Source organism: Oreochromis aureus, linkage group 20, assembly GCF_013358895.1.
Source record: "Oreochromis aureus strain Israel breed Guangdong linkage group 20, ZZ_aureus, whole genome shotgun sequence".
NCBI classification, from domain to species: domain Eukaryota; kingdom Metazoa; phylum Chordata; class Actinopteri; order Cichliformes; family Cichlidae; genus Oreochromis; species Oreochromis aureus.
The window spans coordinates 28,500,889-28,518,330 of NC_052961.1; the positions used below are offsets into that span (position 1 = coordinate 28,500,889).

Genomic DNA, 17,442 nt, shown 5'->3' on the forward strand with positions numbered 1-17,442 from the left:
CGAGCCAGCAAAAACTCAACGGCGCGCTACAAAGAGGTAGGAGAAACATTCTCCAAATGCTGAATGACAGCGAGCTAATGAAACGCTGCAGGTTAGACCGCGCAGGGATAATGTTTGTGGTCGATCTAATTACGGGTGGGCTCACATCTCCCACCCACTTCAATAACGTTATAACAGCAGAAATAAAAAAGATCATCAAAACACTAACATACTGGGCAACTAGAGAAATAATAGCAACAGTGCGCGGTGATGATTTGGGTCTGTCCGGTTTTCAACAGCAGAGTGAACGGTTACAGCACTTTGTCACTGCTATACTGTGATGCAGTTCAATTCATTTCTCCACAACCTGCAGACTTACATAAAAGTGTGGGATTCCCATCGTTTTATATGAAATATTATCACAGGTAAATATCTATGTAGGCAACCTAATAATATAACAACTATGAGCATGGAAATGGACTACTGCATCAGTAGATCTATGTTTTAAACATGCCATATGTTAAAAGTTGGCTTATTACATTCCAGGCTATTAACAGTTGATTTCACTACTCGTTCTGCCTATTATCACTAAGATAATGCATCATCCTTTTTAAAAAAAAAAAAGACTACCAAGCAACAAGGTCAGCCAAACATCCTCATTAATGTAAATAAATCCTATGCTGGATATTATTGCCAGAAATTTCTCGGCTATGTTAGCAGCTCTCTGAGAAAGCTCTCAGGACTTTTGTCAGTACTGGCCCCGATGTTGTTCACGTCCAATTAAATTGTTTTTTCTCGCACTGATTCTTCGAGAACTTTTTATGAGTTAATGCAGATGAAGTTTATGTTTTAACACCAGGCAAATTTGTCTCAGTACAGATTAGCTACTGGCATATTTGTAGAAACACAGTTCAGCAACACGAAAGCATCGAGGATTAAATGTGATCGTGGCGTGAAGCAAACATATGCTCTCGATTCGTTCGGGGAGACTGTGCCCACCCGTGCAGAGCGAGCGCAGTATGTACATTTGCTGATTTTGAAGAAGTTTCAATGTTAGAATTTTCCCCCTCATAAAAGTCAGCAACAACATTAAAATCAATGGAGAGGCAGCAGGCTGATACCCACAGTCTTGTGGACAGCTGATTTTCAAAACCTCTGTGAGAAGACTGCAGTCTTTTTGAAACATCAATGATCCACCATCCAGGAAAACACACACGGGGTGGGGGCAACACGAAGACAAACCAAGGTTAGCCACACACTTCAAGGTCTCGCAAGTCAGGCAGCAACGGCCCGTAAGACTTTGATCCTCGACCTCCCACTGACACCTCAGCTTTGATCAAATGTGAAGCAGCAAACTGTAAACTTTGTCAGAGGCCGCTGGATTCACAAAAGCAAACAGCAGACACGCACGTGGATACGTGGTCGTGTTATGTGTACACAACATCAACTTAGAGAGTAATTGACCCGTATTATGGCAGCTACAGCTGCTGTGGCTCTGTGCCCACTTAGAGGGCTGTTGGGCATCCAGCTGGCGTGACGTCCTTGCCTCAGCACCGGGAGGGGGGCGGGGTGGGGGGCATTAAGAGAGATGACAAACTCTCACAGGTAACCAAGCGGATTGAAAATCAATGGACGAATGCACATAAAAATCCAAAATCCACTCTGAAAAAAAGTCTACTTGGTTAGATAGGCGAGCAGCCAGTGTCACCGCTGAGTATATACATGTCACACACTCACACACTCGTGCACCCACAGATAACTATTTCTTATCACTGGCTCCCAGGCTAGGACTAAACGAAAGGCGGCATGTCCGCTTGGGCTCACTGGCAGGTGGCTTTTTGTGGTACTAGAGAGACAGAGAGTCAGATAGACAGACACACAAACGCACACACAAACTCTATGTGTGCAGCACAGACAACTGGTCCAGCATCTGCCCAAGGCATCTCATTCTGTCTCTCTCCCCACACCAAAGTACATTGTGTGAACGCGTGTATATGTGTGCATGTGTGAGCGCGCAGAGTGACAGGCGAGGAGGCTGTTTTTGACTGGCCCACTGTTCCCCGTGGGGGAGCGCCTGACAGCTACCTGAGCTCACTCTCTCTACCGGGAGACGGGGGGGGGAGCGAGTGTGCGTGTGTGTGTAAAGCCATCCATGAGTGCATCTGTATTTTTGACAGCGTGTGTGTTGGAGAGGTGTAGGCATTAGGTGTCTATCTCCCTCTTTCTGGCTCTCTCTCTCGCACGTACGCGTACATGTGGCCAGGTGCTAGCATGAAGGCATTGTCATGACTGGCCCGCTGCTCTGCCGTCACTTCTCACCACGCACCCTGTGCGCTTCTGTGTGTTTGTCTACGTGGGTGTCAGTGTGTGGCTCCGAGGCAAAACCATGCGAGCAGAGTGACAAGAGGTGAAATTCAATCGAGCTGTGTCAGATGTGTACAAGAGAGGAAGGTTGTCTGAGAGTATGACAGGGGGAGCGGAAAAAAAACAAAACCCACCAGAGACCGAGATACCAGGTCGACAAAAAAGATCTCTCTATGATCTAAATGTATCAGCTGTGCTGCAATATAGCTAACACTGGTCTAATCTGGTAGAAGTATAAATAAAATGCTTTACTTATTTTTTTCTAAAAATACGTAATAATTAGTTACAGTAAAAATGTTTAAATGATTTAAAAAAAAATCAGGAATGCCAGCGCTGGAGTGTAAGGGGATCTGTTCTGTGATGCTTTCCTATAAGAAACTCTCACAGTAGCCTCAAGCTTAGCTCGCTGACAAAAGACTGACACTGGAGCTGAGGCCTCTGTCAAAACAGAGATACTAGCGCAGGGTCTGGAATGAGTGTAAAAGCTGCAGGGTTATGTACTGGGAGCTGTTCCCTGGGAAAAATTGTCCCAGCACCTCATAACAGATACGTTTGACACTTCCAATTTCTTTAGCACAAAAGACAAACAAAATCCCTTGGCAGTTAATATGAACAGCATTATCTGCCACGGCTGAAAACAAAAACAACACGAACAAAAACTTTGCCAACATCATATTCCCACTGTGCCGCCCTCGACCTAGTTTGACTGGCGGGTGATCTATAGAAGTGCAGACACGATAGGAAGAAGCGAATGCAATCATCTACCAGAAGCCGATGTAAAACTCTTCCTGCTGGAAGAGCACACAGAAGCAAAGTGTTTGGAGTGCTGCTACTTTATGTGGGTGCTAAATGAACAGTTTTCACATCGTCGTGAGCTCACGCCGGACTTGTACAGGTTTAACAAAGCCCAGTAACTTTACGAATTCTGCGTCTCACACATAACTACTTTGTTTTTCTGTATTACTGAAACATCAGGTGAGAGGAAGAGGATGCTGGGGTCAGGGTGAGTTGGTCTGAACTTGAACTTTATTCAATTAATACTCACAGCCAAACATTTTTCTAACTTCCAGATCTGTATGTGTCCTGTCACCGCTCCCACACGGGTGTCTCTCGGCTCATTTCTAACAATTCCAATGAGCCAATAAAGATCAGCGATTTTAAAGATGGATTATTTATTAGACTGCACCGATTTTTAGGTGTTGATTGTGCCTCACAATATTAAAAACTGAGCAAAGTGCTCCAGCATTAATAGGGTGTTACTCTCATTAATGTTAGAAACTCTGATAAAGCCGCTTACTGCAAGAACAACAAAGCTGTGACACTGACTAACAGGTCTTATCTTAGTCGAGTAGTGAATCCATGTCATGTGTAGGCCGACAGCAAAGCTTGCTCTGGCGGTAAGAATGTTTATTTGTAATTAATGAGGAACAGACTGCTGGTACTAAAAGAACCAAAAGAATCATTAAGGCTATGTTTTGTTTTGCTTTTGGGTAATAACTGTAATATGAAATAGAAAATGCTGTAACGTTTTGCACCTAGCTGCACTGGTTCCAGCTTTCAGACTTGGTCAACAACCCTCTAGAGCTGTTTTAAGTGCCGGGGAAGGTGCATGCTTTTGTGTACAAAATTGCAAAAGCCCACTCAGGCTTCTGCCATTTTCACTATAAATGTAAGCTTTTCGATTCTTGGTGCAAATGTCTTTGTGAGTGCAATGAGTGTGAATATGTGTGTGTGCAAATGCTCATTGGTCCATGTAAGTGTGTAAGGTAATCTCCCTCCAAGCCCCGCAGCGTTAAAAGCTTCACTTCCATGCTGTTTTCTTTGCTACCGGAGGCAAGGGGAAGAAAATCCCATTGGGAAGAAAAGACAGCATGTCCAGTTTGTGACTGTCGAGGCAAGCGTCTAGTCCAGGTAACATGTTATCCCTGCGTTTGGACGACTCACCCATTAAATGTGACACGGTGTCAGAGATTTAAGGGGGGGCTCTCAGCGCCTATGAAAGGAAAATGACGGTGCTGCTCTGATTAAAGCCACAGCGGAAAAACGATGTGTTTTGTGATTTGAAAGAAAGTAATGCATGGTTCTCTGGTGGCAATTTTCCACATCTTCTATTGCCAGTTCTGCTGCTTTTGGATTTAGAATGGAACTAGGCTGATGCACTTTTCAGTTCATTTCTTTTGTGCAGCAAAACACATATACACACACAGAGTGGTTTTTTAATCCAGTAAGTAACAAAAGCAGACCGTTTCAGGACAGCGGAGTATCAGAGTTCGATCAGAATTTGATCGAATGCACGGTGGGATAAGGGATATACACCTCTTCATACTGTGTATTATCCAGGCGACATGTGTTAGCGGCTAGCTTTTCGACACAGATTCAGAGGAACACAGATTCAATAAACATGACGCAGAAGCAGCAAGTTCCCATCACTCCAAGACGCTGTCTACCCTGTGCTCTGTGAACAATATGTCCCGCAGCCTGTGTTTGTGGTGAAATGCTCTATCAGTTTCATTGTTTTGCTGCCTTGTTGCATCTACCTCAAACAAAGCAAAAGGAGGGGTGCAGAAATGGACTGTTGTTACGAGCATGAGCACGCTCAGACCCAATAAGGCTTGACAGAAGCGCCTCAAAGTGGCTACTTTAGGGAAGGAATACACGTCTTTGCAGATCTGGTTTTGGCTCGGCCTGTCATACTTTTGAATTATTTTACAGCGGTCTGGTCTGTTTCAGCAAGAGAGGAAAGAAGCAAGTGAGAGGGAAGGTAAAGGAAGGTGTGCATGAATAATTAACAATACTGAACTTTACATGGGTGACAAGAATAGCGGCTGGATAACCGGGACTGTTGAGGCCAGTGATGCACAAATGGCAAAAGTGCTGGACACCCCGCTCAGGTGAAGCCAGTCGTACGGTGATCAGATTAAATCTGCACGCGGCGGCTTCGGCATTGACTAATGACCTAGTGACTGTCAGAAAATCAGGAACGGAAAGTTGATGGAGGGAGATACAGCTCAGTGGCATCGAAGCGACATCACATTAATGTTGAATGACTCTAAATTCATTACCCTCTAGCACTCCTAGGGGACATCTTCCACTTACTTCTTAATAAAGGGACTCTTTCTTTTCAGCTGACACTAAGTAATACAGATGTGTTCCCTGCCCGGGCGGCTTTTAACAGTCCCCTCTTTCCCTCTGTCTCCTTCTCTCTCCTCACCTCGGTAAGAGGGCTTTAGCCTCTCTATCAGTGTAGCTGTACCAGAAGACCTTTGCAGTGAGGGGACAGGTTGCTATGGCAACAGCTAGTGATGCAATCAGCACAAAGCGGCTTCTCTCATCAGGTTTTAGTGGAAACTTTCCGTCATGCACACAGGTGGTTTACATATGCGCAAATACACACGCACGCACACACGTGAAGCTGCCTCTGTATCAAATTCCCTGCAGTGCTTTTTAAAAATAACTGTTAGGTTTCACTGCAGTGATTACACATCACTCTTCTCCAAATCGATGCTCTGGGGTGAAAATCTAATTCTGAAAATCAAATTCTCGTGCAGGCCGCGTGCAGCTCTGAGGCTATAGGTGCTTTGCATAGGTCTGGGGGAAAAAAAGCAATAGATGGGTGGAGTATTTGTTAATACTTTCCTTATCCGCGCTTGACGCTATACACAGCCCAGAGTCCCAAAGTGTCATTGCAGAATAGAAACATAAAGAAACATAAAGGTGGCCGGCAGCTGTAAAATATCTGGGGGTAAAAACTGACCCTACACTGCTTCTATTGATCTCTGGTTAGCGGTCCTCGGGGACCAATGGAGTCAATTATTGATCTCGCTGCAATCTTACAACACCCAGCGTGAATGAAGTAAACGTCTGCTCACAATGGAACACCCCACCTTACCAGCTCAATATGAGAAATTGCTTCTTTAAACCAGTTAAATGAGAAGAGAGAAAAAGGGTGAAGGAGGGAAAGAAAGGAGACACTTTCAAAGGATTTTCAGAAAGAAAAAAAAAACTTTTTCTCTCGTTCTGCTTTTCCAGTGCTGTTCTTATCAGGGCAACAGCACAATGAACAAACTGAAGAAAAGAAAAACTGTAAAGAGCTATTCGTTTACTGTATTTTCTCCTCGCCTTTGGCTGCAGTTCTCTGCTTGAAGATGGAGAGTTTTGAGTGTGTGAGCATGTCTTTGTGTGCAGGGTGTGTGTGTGCGATGGCTGGTACAGTACAGTATTTTCTCCTTCGCTCACATAAAAGGGGCAATCAATTTCCTTCTCCTCCTGCTTCCTGAATGCAACACACAGGCTCGCATAGCTGAGCGCCTGGGCCATGACCTGGCTAACATGCAGGATGAACTTATTTACCAAACTCCACAGACCAAGGCGTGCCAGAAAATGAGAGATAAAACTGAAGACAGAGGAGGTAGGGGCGGAGGGGAGGGAGGGACAGGTTTTATTAGAAGAAATACTGTATGAGATGAAGAAACAGAAGGGTAGGGAGGTTAAAGAGAAATATGAGAGGCAGATGGAAAACCACTACAATGTGATTCCCTGCCATCTTCTACACGAGCAACCTGCAGTCCTGTAAGTCTAAAAAACAAACCCTCACCTGCTGCAAATAATCTGAAGGCGGCAACATGCATAATTAATGCTTTAACTTCATTTCCTCTAGGTTTCTATTAGAAAAAGGGAATAAAAGAAAGCTCTGAAGTTCTGTGTCTATAAAACAGCACTGTTAGCTGTGTTCATTGCTCTTATTTGTATCTCCGGTAAAAATCAGTAGGTCAAAATTTGAATATATGGCACCTTCACTCGTTAGAGGAGATCTGCATTTTTAAAAGTAATCAAACAGTCAGTCTCATTTTTCCCCGCTGGCTTTGTTGCTCAGTCACCTCGACTACTACTGTTGTTACAGTAGTGTTCTGAGATTTTGTCAATGCTATTTCTAGCCTCCCTTGGCTATGGTTACTTTTTTAATTTTAATGATGTCCCACTGGCATAAACAAACCATACAAAAGCTACAGTGAGCACACACAAAAGGGTTTTTTTTTTTTAGTTTGTGGAAAGTTCAGTTTCAGTGTAAGCTTGCCAGCAGCTTTATAGCTGGAGACAGGAAGTGGGGTGAAGTATTTAAAGCTTTTGTGATGCCTCACAATTGTACTAAGTGCTTATTTTAACTAAAACCTTTATCTGTGTGTGAACCTAAGCAAGGTGGTTTGTGCACAAACTGTTTTATGTGTGTGATTTTGGACCGCAACATTTTGGCTGCTGCCCTGTTGTTAAGTGAGCACAAGAAACGGGGAAGCGCTAAGTCATTGCTAAGGCTACTAAGCTTCGTTAGCAAAGTGCATTAGTGCTAAGTAGCATATTAATAAAATGCTAAATTTTCACTCACCAAATTAAAGCAAATGTTTCTATAATACCTCATAGCAGGCCAAATTATTTGTCAGATAATTCTTTTTTTTTTTTAATGTAGTTTAAAAAGGCACCAATGACGTAAACACAATCACGAGCTCTCCTCGGAATCAGCCTCGAGACACAATTTAGAGGAACTGCAGGTGTTGGCAGTACTACATTAGTGTAACTTTTCAGCCCCATTAGATAGCGAGATAGCATTAGATAACTTGTTGTCACTGACCTTAGATCATCTTTTGGTTGTTTATAAGACTCGACATGACAGGGTTGTTGATATTCATCCCAAAACCTTACTTATGCTAAAAAAATGTTATAATATTATCCATCTCGTAAGATTTCTCTCCTGCAATTAACTTTGCATTCACTGGCATCACCTCAGTGTTTTTCTGTTCAGTTTTTTTGGCATTCAAACTATAGAGCAAATGGATTTTTCACACCTACTTGGGTGTGAGAAGTTATTTCAAACCCTGGAGCAGTTCTCTGTTTTGTTCACTTTGTTTGGCCATATGAGAACCAATGATTGCCAAAGCAATTAGACTGAGACCTTGTTGAGAGAGCTTTCAAAATATGTTTCAAAACCAACCCCAGAGCTGTGTATGGCGTGGAAGCACAATCAGCCTGCAATCCAACAGCTCTAATACAAAGCCTATTCATTATGGATTGTGCACAATGTGATTTATTGGGAATCTATAGATTTAGCCAAGAAGACTGTGCTTTCCTGCACAAAAGTATGGATCAATACGGAGCTCAACAAGGGTTAATGATTAGTTACGGTTCACTTAAACATTTCCAGCGCAATACACCAACAGCTGGTCATGTCTATCGTCATGCAGAGCACTAAACATGCAATTTAGGATTTGAAATATCATGACATTCATCACCATCAACATACCCAAATGGCCAGTGGCCAAATCTTTCAAAAATGATCAGTCTTTTCCACTTTTTGTTGTTTTATTCATGCTATCCTTTAGGTCTCAGAATAAAACAGGTGCTGCTTCTTCATAAATCAGCCCTGAAATATGACAGCGCTTGACAGCTTCGAACATCTGCCTAATCACGCTTGTTATGGGAGAAAAATACATGAAGGGTAAATGAGGAAAATCACTTGGTTGTTTGTCTTGATCAGGCAGGGACAAGAACGGAAAAAGACAGTGGGGACTAAAGTAGAGAGAACAATGTAATGAGAATTAAACAGCAAAAGTCTTCAACTCATGTTGCACCTGTATAAGCCATACATCCTGAAAACAGCAAAACAGGGGATTGAATGTAGTAAAGTGGCAGCTAAGATAAGCTAATTGTGTTGCAAGGTGGTTTGTGTTTTCCTGATCAAACTGTTGGGCAGATGGGAGAAAAATTGACATTGCTATTCTTTTGAACCGCCAACTGGAGCATAAAAAAGTGCAGAAATTACTAAGACAACAATGACTTTAGTAGTGCTTCTCATAGTGAACTGGTCCAATCATTCCCTCCATATCTTAGGAGACAGAGAGGAAGTACAACAGCAAACCCTATCTAAGATGTTCCCCTTTACAGACACCTTACCCCTGCTAGCAATGATCGTGCTTTGCTCAACCCAAGGTGCTTCACAGGAAATGCAACTCTAGATCCCATCAGCTGTCTTGTTCTATTTAATGAGTCACATGGGGAAAGGAAACAAGCCGCGTGTTGGCACGAACAAACTTTTTCCCCGTCACACTGTTCCAGATTTTCAAATTCTCTCTCCGAGCTTTCTTCCACTTTATCAATAATGGAGGCGCTGGTGACAGAGCCCTATTCTGTCACCTCACATCTTCTCCACAAACTCAGCAGCAGCAGGCAGACAGAGATGCTCCCTGAGAACAGATTACAGCCAGTCTGCAATATACATGAAGAAAACCAGAATGGCTGCCAGCGAACCCCTCAATTCAATTATTCAGCTAAGCCAATATTATGAGGAGAGGAGACCTCTTTTGTTCACGTCTCAGAGCTCGTCATCCCAGCTCACCGTCACCTCCCAGACACCCGTACTGGACTCTCTTTTGAAAGACACTTGCTTTTCATATTACATCCACAAAGAGCACATTTTTTTTATGCTCGCTAATTGCACGTAGTCATTCGAGGGACGACTCACATCCACACAGCAAACGTCCACGCAGATGTGCTCGCCTAACCTTCTCCGCGCCAGGCTTTTCTCTCTCTTGTTCACACGCTCCGCTCTCTTTCATTCCATCGCTCATCACTGTCATTCAGTGTTTCATCAGCGTTGCATTTGCTTTCGCTTCATACATTAAAAAGGAAAGTCGTGTGCACGAGGAGCCAATGCTGTCACTGTTGCCGCAGCATGGGATTTCAGACACATTTGCACTACACACCCACTCCAAGTGTCCTGCAGAAAACTGGGCAGCAGTGACAACTTTGCAAGTCATAGCCCAAGCTCTGCATCTGATTAGCAAAGCAAGAGCAGCTCATCCTAAAGGTCACATTGCCAAAAATTAGGATTGGCTTAGCACAATTTAGAAGATACGATTACCTAAAAGTTTTGCCCAGGATGTAGCCGCGATGAGAGGTAGAGTACAGATTTTGAGCTTTTCACACGACCAAAGGTCAGAACAAGAGTATCATGCTGTAGAGTGCTGTGCCTGACTAAATGCTGTCAGGCTGCCTAAACCAACCAGTGAGCTCTTCTTCCTCACAGCAATGCAACCAACTGAGATGAATTAGTGTGATTTATTTGTTTTCTCTGTGAATAAAAAGCAGAAGGGTCCAAGCATTATGTGGATGCTGGCCATCATAACTTAATATAGCTTTGGGCTCCCACCGTTCTGGCGTTTTGCACGTCTGTAAACAAAACCAAAGTGTGTGAAAAACATGTAAGTGCACAGGTTAACTTTGCCCTCCGTGTTAGATTCAGCATGTTGGTATTTTAATCTAATAGAAGACGATTGCACACAAACTACAAATCAATATCAGGCTTTATGCTCTGCATCACATAATGCCCAGGATTTCTGCTCACACGGGACAATTCCACAGACATCATGTGGCGAAGCTGAAAGTGAGGGCGTGGAAAAAGTTTTCTTCTTGTCAAATGCTGTTTATTACGCTGACTGACACTGAACCTCGCTCGGGGTTTTGTGGAACTGTCTAATATTAATGTTCTGTGTGGTTGAAACGGTATCTGCTCTGCTACCATCCGGTCCCTTTAAGCCTTTATTTTTGGTGTCATGTCTTCTGTTTAGTAACAGTGCCTTATTGGGTTGTTTACTGTTACCCAGCATGCACATCTCTGGCAGACTGAAGGCAGTGAAGACAGATTGTGCTACATTTTCCAAGGTATTTAGGTCTTCGCAACCCAAAGGCTGAGCATATTTCATGCAAACATGATGAGCTATTAAGCATTAAAAAGCGACATACCTTAATCCATTTTCAGTAACAAAGCTATAGGTGGTCACATTTAATGTGCTCCAAATGGGGAATAACAGCAAAGAGCCACAGAAACAAAAGACCGTTTCATTATTTATGTGCTATGGGGAAAAAATGTTACTTGAAAATCACATTCAAGGCTGCTTTCAAATACTGCTTGCATGCATGATTACTACCTGATTTCCTGCATTTCCCTCAACACCTGCACTGGTAATAAGAAGGAAATTGTGTTTTTCACTGCAAATTAACAAAAAATGAACTATTTGAAATCACCAAAGTTATTTTACGATCACAGGGAATATAATACAAGCAAGGAGAGTGGGATTTTTTCCTTTTGTCAAACGTTCATTTTCCAGCAAAATATGACCTCAAATTACTTGCTGAGTGTTAGCTGAAGGATTTTGGCATTTGGCTGTTTGAACATGTGACCATTTCAAGTCACTTCTTTGAAGTATTGAATCATACCACTACTTTTTTTCCCCCTATATGGCCAGAATTCAATGTTACTGGTTGCTCTTGCCAGAGGCGCTCAAGCCACCGGCAGCTTCATTTACAGTAAAGTGCAGGAGAGAAAACTGGGCCTTTATGCTGGTTCCTGCTACGGAGAAGAGAGGGTGCTCCATTTTTTTTTTTACAGATTTTCTGGAGGGAGCCCAAGTCAGTGGCAGATGGCAGCAGGATGAGACTCAGAGACAACCTGGGGAGCGCTTGGAAGGAGAGCCAGGAAGCGGCAGCTCTCAAGTGCTGAGCTGGTCTGCACTGGATAAAAGGGAGGCGGCCTCCCTCCATATGCTCCTCATTGCTATGCCTGATCACAAAGAGGTGCCCATAGACTCATTGCCATTGTCATTGGAAGAAATTTGGGATAGTTGGAGAAGAAATAACCATTTTTTAGGCAAGACTGTATGGAACTGTGTTGAAAGCAGGAAACTGAGCCAATTAGCCATTTGCCAGTTGCTATTAGAGCCACCATATGGAGAAAAAAAAAGTGGAAAAATGAAAGGGAATCCTTCCTGAAGTCCTCATTTAGAAGCGCATTTGAGATCCGGGAGGTAAAGGACATTATCTGTCCCTAAAGAATGTAAAATAATATCTTTGAGGTCCCCAGCTGAAACGCTCACACAGGAAATATTGACCGCTTGTCCCAATCATGAAAAAAGCTCTTGGACCAGCTGAGCCATGGTTCCTCACGATTTTCACCCACCCATAATGAACCACCATGGCTCTCTGGCCAATCAACAGCTTCTCGATGCTCTCCCACCTAAACAAAGACTACGTCATTCCCATCCACATCTCTCATTGCATCTCCTCCTCACATCTCTCAATCTCTCCCCAGTCTGATCAATAACTCTGACCTGCGGATCAATAAGGCCGCAAATCACTTCATTTTCCTCTCTCCTCCTCCTCTTTTTTCACCGGTATCCCTCCCAGCCAAAGGGGGTTGGGCACTCTAGGCTTAATTGCTTCTCGTACCACGGTCGGAAGAGAAACTGAAAGTTTGTCAGAGCAGTCCGGGTCATTTGAAACTGGGTCACCATCTATTATTCCAAAAGCTAACAAACACAACGTCACACACGCCCGTCAGGGCCGTTCACTGTTAATAGTCCTGAAAGGTGAATGTAGCATATGATTGTGTTTCAGATTTTCAGAGAATGAAAGTGTGGCGTTAACTGCCTATCCATCAACCGGAGGTTTTTCTCTGCGGTGCCACTGTGGCCATAAGCTCACACAATGTACACTGTCTCACTTAGAGAGGATAGGTAAAGTAAGGGTTAGAGAGGGGGAAAAAGTGGCTGGCGTAGATTCAAATTTATAGGCAGCGTTCATGCACTACTGGCTTTAGCGTTAGTATTATAGCACCAAAGGCCCCCGCCGGGCACCGCTGTGGAATTAATTGCCAGTGACGCGAAAGTAGCACAAAAAGTGCCACGCTTTTGCGCTTTTCATTACCGTGCCGGGAGTCTTTCTGTGCGGCTTTGTAATATTTCCCAGGGAGAGGGAGGGAAGGAGAGAAATGGAAGGAGGAGAAGGTGGAACGGTGATAAGTAATATGGTGCTGACTAGAAGAGTGTTTAGCTCATCTCTGTTCATTTGTCTTCATTTTCTCTCTTTGGAACACTTAGCCCATCCTGACCCACACCACTGTAGCTCGACTATGTAACAGCTGTGCGCGTGAACCCACAAGTGGCTGCACCTAGAAGCACGTGCATGCACTCACCTGCAGGCACTTACAGTAAACAGATTCACACATATGTGTTAAGGCTCACAAACAAAGCCGGGCGCTGTAAAGCGGCAATTTCATCTTTATGTATGCAAATAAAAAGAAGTGTAAGGCAATACCTACATGAAAATGAAGAGATGCATCAGGGCCCAGCGGGGACTCAAATTTGCCAGGAATCGTCTCCATATTAAATTTTTATGATATAATATTAATGTTTTTATTAAAACTACTCATCATACTCTAGTAAATAGACAACAACTCAACACTTTGTTAGATGCAGAACTTCAACTGCTCATTAATGCAAATATCTGATCAGTCAATCACATGGCAGCAAATCAGCGCATTTAAAGGCTCGCTCAATTTCTGGTCAAGATGACCTGCTGAAGGTCAAACTTGACATCAGAATGAAGAAGAAAGGTGACTGAACACAACATGTTGTTGGTGCTAGACCGGCTGGTCTTTCTTTTTTAGAAACGGTGGTTCTACTGGGATTTTCCCACAGCAACCATGTCTAGGATTTCCAGAGAATGGTCTGAAAAAGAGACTATTTCCAGTGAGGGGTAGCTCTCTTCAGACGGCCACACGCTACTAACAAAGTATGCAGAAGAGCATCTCTGAATACACAACACAACAGCAGAAGATCACACTCTTGATCACTGTCAGCTAAGAACAGGAAATTGAAACAAATGCTTTAAAACATTGCCTGGTCTGATGACTCCTCATTTCTGCTGCAACATTCAGAAAGTTTGGTCAGAATCTGATATAAGCACCATGAAAGCTTGGCTGCCTTCTGCCTTGTATCAACAGTTCAGGAAGACTTTGGTCTCCTACCAACTGAGTTACATTTAAACACAGCAACCAACTAGATTAGTGTTGCTGACCACGTCCATCCATTTATTGCCAAACTGCACCCATCTTCTGATGGCTGCTTCCAGCATTAAAACACACTGAGTCACAAAACTCAAATCATTTCAAACTGGTTTTCTGAATATGACCTAAATGGCTTCCTCAGAGCTCACTCCAATAGAGCATGTTTGAGATGTGGTGGGATGGGAGATGATTATTATGACTGTGTACAAATCTACAGCAACTTTGTGATGCCATCATATCAACATGAACCAAAATTTCCAGCACCTTGTTGAATCTGCCATGAAGAGTAGAGGCAGTTGTGAAAGCACTAACAATGCAAAAGTTCAGTGAGAGTATATTAAGAACAGATATTATTACATTAATTAACTATACCTGTATACAATGTAATTATTATTGTGTATTTCTCTTTTCAGTTTGACATATGATCAGTGCCTACCTGTGACCCTGGCTTCACTGGAAATACATACGCTATACAGCCCTGAAAACAGAGCGCAACTATTTGCAAACCATCAATCAAAAATGCAAAATGTTTATGTTTATTAAGACAAAAAAAAAAGGTAGCTCATTTTGAAGCAAGACATTTAAAAAAATCCTGGGCAGATGTCTACCGGGTGAAATCAGCTCTTTTTATAACAACACTTGATAAGCGTCGGAGAGAAGAGGGAGACCAGCTGCTGTAGTTCTGAAAGTAGAAAAGTTCCTACTGTTGATTAATACAGAATTTCTGTGGCTCAAACGTTTTTGGCTTCCTATGTTGTAGTTTTCATTTCATAATGTGTCAGAGAAGCCAGCTGAGCACCTCTACTCTTTAAAAAACTGAGCTCTGCTGCTGTTAAACGTAGAATATGTGGTTTGGCATTTTCTGCTAAACTAAGAATGGCCTTTCTGAACAGGAAGTAATCTGAATGGCTGCAAAATCTAATGGAGCACTGCCTGGGAAGCTCATAGCAATTCAATATTTTATAGTTTAAATTTATTTTTTTTTTACCTCTGTCTCCCTCAAAACAAATTTCTGTAAACCTCTTGATGATATTTCACAAACGATTAAATCCCTACAATATCTGCAATTCTAGAACATTTTACAGAGCGGTAAAAGGCACACTCAACCTCTCTGGGACGCTCTTTTTATATCCAGTCATGTTACTAACCAGCTTAATTGGTTTCCAAATGCCCTGCTGTGCTTTTATGAGCATTCCCCAACTTTTCACTGTTCTGTTGCTGCTGTTCCAATTTTTTCCAAAGATGTTTCTGCAATCGAATTCAAAATAAGCGCATATTTAAAAAGCAATAATATTTCTCACTTTGAATATTTAGCATGTTTTCTCTGAACAGTTTTTAATTAAATATCTGCCTTAAATGATTTAAAGACTACTGGTTTGTGTTTGTGTTCATGTTTTACACTGCATCCCTACTAAACAGGGTTATAAAGTAAAACTGACAATGATGAAATATTGCTACTGTATAGTTATTAATATACAAGCCTCTCACAGCTGTTCTCACTACAGTGGGCTCAAACTTAAAGTTGAGCTCTTGCTTTATGTATTTGACTGTATTCACAGTAAAATAATTTAATAGTTTAGGAACATTACACCACAGCGTTAAATAGGCAGTGATGGAAATGTAAAATAATCTGGAACTGTCACCTAGCTTTCCCACTAAAGTTTCCTCCGCCCTTCATTAACAGTGCTCCTCATTCACCCGGACAAAGATTCCACCCAAAAGGCAAAGGATACATTCTTCGGTATCAGAAAATTGGTTGTCAACGGCACCAAAGAAGCCAAACAGAATGGTTGACAGTGGTCCAATTTGGTAGCCCGGACAACCAGGTAATTGCTATCGTAACCGTAAACACATTCATATCGTTCCTTTCCTGCTCTCTCGTATGTTTCTCAATGTGGCTTGGCATGCCTGTGGATGCACTGACTAAATTACACCACATTCCACTCACACAGTGCTGCATATTTTCTCCATAAGAAAACATTTTTAAACAACCTGCCCCTTCCTGCACACACACAAATATGCATTCAATAGCACTGGATGACTCGGGGGGGTGTCGGACACTGCGTCGAGGCTCTGGAGAATTTGTTTCACAGTAGCTTTTTTTTTTTTTTATTACATCCTTAATTCATCCAGATAAAAGTTGCATTTGCAGAAATGTTTTGGGAATCCATTGCGTATACTGCACCAGTCAAAGTATGGCAATAATGAATCAGCTTTTACTCGTAAAACAACTTCATTATGCAAATTCATATTTCCTTTCTTGTATTATATGAGCAAACAAAACAAGCAGAAACCATCAAGCTGCCTCTGAGGTGTCTTAAAACCAGAGAATGGAATACTTTCTCTAATGATAACATTAAAAAATAGCAGCACTGGGTGTGTGCGCGTGTTCACATGTGTTGTGTGCATGGTGACTGACAGTTCAGTGATCCCATCTTTAACAAACCAGTGAAGCCTGATTGATGCCTTTTGTTTTAGTTCATCCCTCTTCTGTGACACCAGAGGCCAAGCTGAGTGACTGGACAGCAGCTGGTAGGGCTTTCACGTCTGCTTAAAGGACATTTCAGTCAAGCAGATGCTCAAACGCTAAGACCTCTGCTACACCTATTCATGCAGGAAACCCAATATATGTCTATCTGGACAAATACACTCATTTAATACAAGCAGATTTAATATAATCTGGGAGATAAAGGTCTGTGTGCAGTCTTTCTGTTAAATCCATGCTGCACAAGCTTAACTCTGAATCACAGCTTCAATAATGTGATAACTAGGTGATAGTGCACAACTCTTTGCTTAAGCCACAGCCTCGAATTAAAAGGATTTTGCTCAATGACACTTCAGCAGGGGAAATGCTGAAGGGCTCTAAATTGTGCAGAATCATGTGGTGTCACTTGGTTAAAGGAGGGTTTCTATTTCCAGCACATTTAGCATTACTGGGCATGTAAAGTGAGGTTCACTGTGACTGGTGGTATCGCCTCGTATACACTGCATGTGGTACCCATGAGACTCATCGCAGTTACATACACATAGACGGTGTTAGATACCGAGAAAAGTTAATAAAGAAAATGTACCTATATTTTTGCATAGCTGACATAATTAGTCTTTCAAAGTTGCGAAAGTTAACTTCAATTTATAAAAAAAATTTCAAAGGTCCTTTTCTTCTATGCAAACCTTGGTTGAAAAAGAAGACACTGGAAGATGTCACATTA

General features: G+C 42.4%; 1 protein-coding gene across 2 annotated transcripts in view; it reads right to left on the bottom strand.

Annotated features, from left to right (window-relative positions):
• The window catches only part of agrn (agrin), a 252,900-nt gene that overhangs the window by 112,580 nt on the left and 122,878 nt on the right, over positions 1-17,442 (bottom strand). The gene's annotated exons all lie outside the window — the stretch shown is intronic.